This window comes from Penaeus japonicus, unplaced genomic scaffold, assembly GCF_977035675.1.
Source record: "Penaeus japonicus unplaced genomic scaffold, GWHDUDI00000001_assembly GWHDUDI00000006, whole genome shotgun sequence".
NCBI classification, from domain to species: domain Eukaryota; kingdom Metazoa; phylum Arthropoda; class Malacostraca; order Decapoda; family Penaeidae; genus Penaeus; species Penaeus japonicus.
Genome location: NW_028234408.1, coordinates 23843138 through 23848137, shown reverse-complemented (window position 1 = coordinate 23848137; position 5000 = coordinate 23843138). Strand labels below are relative to the sequence as shown.

At 20.5% G+C, this 5000-nt stretch overlaps 1 protein-coding gene across 1 annotated transcript in view; it reads left to right on the top strand.

The window, feature by feature from the left end:
* The window catches only part of LOC122262089 (uncharacterized), a 36085-nt gene that overhangs the window by 1726 nt on the left and 29359 nt on the right, over positions 1-5000 (top strand). The gene's annotated exons all lie outside the window — the stretch shown is intronic.

Genomic DNA, 5000 nt, shown 5'->3' with positions numbered 1-5000 from the left:
CTGGAATTAATGACTTTTAAAAAAAGGGATCACTTTTCATTTTCATAAAATGATAATAAGAAAAAAGACGGCAAAAACAAAAATATACATAGAACACTCAATACTCTATTGAGTAATGTGGCAATATCATACTTCGAAAAAAAGTATAGCTTATTATGGTAATGATGATATCATTAACAATAATGGTAAACCCTAAAGAGGATGGTAATCACAATCACCATGATTATAGTGATAATGATAATAGTAAAAATGATATTATCAACAATAACAATAAAATTTGATAATGCTATCAGCGGCCAAAAATATTCCTCCTCATTCTGAAAATTATCTAAATTGCAATAAAAAAAGCCCCAACAAAATGCAACATGATAACTATAAGGATAAAAAGATTATAACGAATATTAATGAAGATACATTAATCTAAAACATAAAAAAACAATCACATACCATACCACAATATACTCATATATTACAATGTATCAAATTATATGAATACAAATTTTATTTATCATTATAATACTGACACTGATGATAAGGATGATTATATTGATATATAATATCAACAAAAACTTCTAATAATATGAAAAAGATAATAATGACAATAATGATGATAAACATTATAGATAATAACATTAGTTGTCGTTACAACGATGATCCTGATAGTGATTTTGATCATGATATCCGGAAGATAATAATAAAAAAATAGTTATAACATAACATAATATAGCAATAATAATTTCAAAAATCATTACTAATAATGATAATGATAATGATGTTGATAGTAATAACTACTAATAATGATAATGATATTAAAATTATTGATAACTATGATGGTCATCATTATGATAATAATATTATAATGATGATGATAATCATTATTATAATTGTAACCATAAGGATCATAATGTAACAACAATAAGAATGTTTATAATAATGATAATAATGATTAGAATATCTACAACAACAACAACAACAACAATAATTATGATAATAATGAAATTAACAACAGTAATGATCTTACTACTACTACTACTAATGATGATGATAATGATTATGATCATGATAAAAAAGTTACTATAATAATTATAATGATAATAATGATGATCATGATAAAGAACAACAATAATAATGGTGATCATAACAAAAGTAGTAATAATGATCATGATGATAATGATAATGGTAATGATAATAATGATACAAATAATACCATCAGTAGCACCAACAGTAGAAATAATGACAATGATACTACTGCCATTAATAATAATAGTAACAATTATTATAATAACAATAATGATAGTAACAACAATATTAAAAAGATATTATTAAAATAATAATGATAATAAAATAATGTTGACAATGATAACAATGATAGTAATCATGATATGATACTACTACTACTACTACTAACAATGATAATTATCATCATCATATTTATAATGATATCAGTAATCAATATCGTATTAATCCTCAGTATCAAAATTATCAAAACTATCCTTTTCAGACTCATAATAACTACGTCAGTAAAAGTCATTATAATAAAGATAATTTGACAAAAAAATCAGTAATAGTAATAGCAATAGCGATATTAATGATAATGATGATGATAATAATAATAATAATAATAATAATAATAATAATAATGATAATAATAGTAATAATAATAATAATAATAATAATAATAATAATAATAACAATGATAATAATAGTAATAGTAATAATAATAATAATAATAATAATAATAATAATAATAATAAATAGAAGTGAAAAAGGCGATTATGTTGATGGCTGGAAGACAAACAATAATGATATTGATGATGACTATGAGGGTGATAATCATTATCATTTTAACCTCATCAAAATCATGGCGATAGCATTGATCAGGAAAATAATGATCATGATGGTAATATATTAATATATTAATGTTCATTATGTCAATGATAATAGCAACTATGATGATAATGACACTGATAATTATTATCATAAGAGTAATAATGATAATGATATCACTACTACTACTAATAATGATAATAACATTATCAACACTAGCAATAATAATAACAATGATAATGATGATAATGATAATAGTAACAATAATAATAATAATGTTGATAATAATAAGTTGATAACGAAGATGATAATGATAATTATAACATTGATGATAATATTAATAATGATGATGATAATAAAAATAATAATAATAATAATAATGATAATCATGATAATAATAATGATAATAGCAGCAATAACAATAGTACTACCACTACTACTAATAATAATTATGATGATGATAATAATAATAATAATAATAATAATAATAATTATAACAATAATAATAATGATAATGATAATCATGATAATGAGAAAAATAATGAGAATGACAATGATAACGATAAAGATGATATCAATGATAATAATGATGATGATGATTACAATAAAAATGCTGACAATGATAACGATAATAGAAAGATAATGAGGATAATGATAGTAGAAAGATAATGATGATAATGATAATAGAAAGATAATGACGATAATGATAATAGAAAGATAATGATGATAACGATAATAGAAAGATAATGAGGATAATGATAATAGAAAGATAATGAGGATAATGATAATGGAAAGATAATGAGGATAATGATAATAGAAAGATAATGATAATAATACTTGTAATAATGTTAATAATACAATGATACTAATAATTCTTCATACTATTAATCATAATCAAAAGTATCAAACATAAAAATACCAATCATGATAATGATAATAAAAATGATGATGATAATAACGATAATAATAATGGTGATGATAATAATGATGATGATAATAATGATAATAATGATGATGATGATGATAATAATGATAATGATAACAACAACAATAATAATGATAATAATAATGATAATGATAACAATAATGATAATAATGATAATATCAATAATGATAATAGTGATAAAAGTGATAATAAGAAATAATAGATAATTAGATATAATAGATAGATAATAATAAATGATTAGAAATAATAGATAATAAGAAAAATAGATAGTTATAAAGATGAAATTATCAATAATGAGTTTAATGATAACGAGAAAAGGATAGAGGAAAAAAAACAACACAATTATCATAATGTTAAAGTGAGACTTAATGAGGATGACCATCATATCATATGTATCTTTATCGTTACAGTAATAATAATAGTAAGGATGATGATGATTAAAAAAGAAGAGGAACAAAAACAAAGATTACAAAAGATAACAAAGGAAAATGTGTTCATCAACTGTTTTCATAAGAACAATTTTGATACTAAAAAGAACAGTAAACAATACTGCTTCTTTAATCATGATAACAATGATAAGATAAAAAAAAATGAATATAATGATCATAACAATAGTAATGACTAGAAAAAAGCTAAAAAGCTTATATAATAATATATATCATTATGATAATATAACAATGTTGCTACTATAAATACTATGATAAGATTGATAAGATTAAATACAGATACTAGGATTATTACTACTATTAGTGATGGTGATGTTTATGATAATTATAATGATGATTATGATACGAATATATATAATTTTTTTTTTATTCTGATACTAATACTGATAGTACTATTACTAATACTACTACTACTACAATTACGTAATAACCATTGTAGTAATGATTATGATAATGATAAAGATAAAACAGTAATGACATGGCTACTACTAATGCTAATGATAATGATAATAATGATGATGACAATGTTGATAATAATGATTATACCAACAATAGTGATAACAATAATGATGATGATAATAGTAACTATAGCAATAGTAAAGATAACGATGAGAGTAATAATGATAATTATAGAAGTAATAGCAGTGATAATGATTATGAAAAATAATGATGATAATGATGAAATTATAATGATAATAACAATCATAATAGTGATGATGATGATGAAAATATAGTATTGATTACAATGATAATAGTGATATTAATAGTTGTAATGATAATAAAGATAATAATAGTGGTAATGATACTATAGTTCACAACAATTATAATTATAATGACAATGATAATATTGATGATGATAATGATAACAGCAATATTAGTAATGTTAACAATAATGATAACAGTAATGATGATAATAGTAATAAAAAGATAAGATAATAGTAATAGTAAAAATCATAATCATAATAACATCAATAATAATGATGATGGTAAAAATAATGATAAGGATAATGATAAGCATAGTTAGGTAAAAAAAAAATATTGAATATAAAAATGATAATGAGAGTAGTGATAACAATACCAACAGCAATAATAATAATAGTAATAATAATAATAATAATAATAATAATAATAATAACAACAATAATAATTATTATAATAATGATGACAATGATAATAATAACAAGTATAATTGTGAAAACAATTATCATAATGATGATACTAAAGATAATAATAATAATGATGATATTGATAATGAGAGTAGTAGTAATAATAATAATGATAATGATGCTAACCACAACAGCAACAACAATGATGATAATGATATTAATAATTAACCTAACAATGATAATAATAATGATAATAATAGTAATAATGATAATAATAATTATTATAACAAAAATAATATGATAATAATGAAGATAGTGATAACAATAACAATAATATTGATGATAATGATAATGGTAATGATAATGATAATAATTATGATAATGATAATACTATTAAAGAACAATGATAATGATTATGGTAACATAAATATTCAAAATAATGTGGATTACAATGAGGATAATAATGATGATAATAAAATGGATAATAATAATGATAATGATAATAATGATAACAATTTTGATAATAATACCAATAACAACAATACTTATATTAATAGTAATGATAGTAATAAAGATGGTGATGAGAATAACAATATTTATAACAATAACAATGATAATAACAATAAAGGAAGTAACAAAAATAACAATGATAATCATAATACTGCTAATAATAAT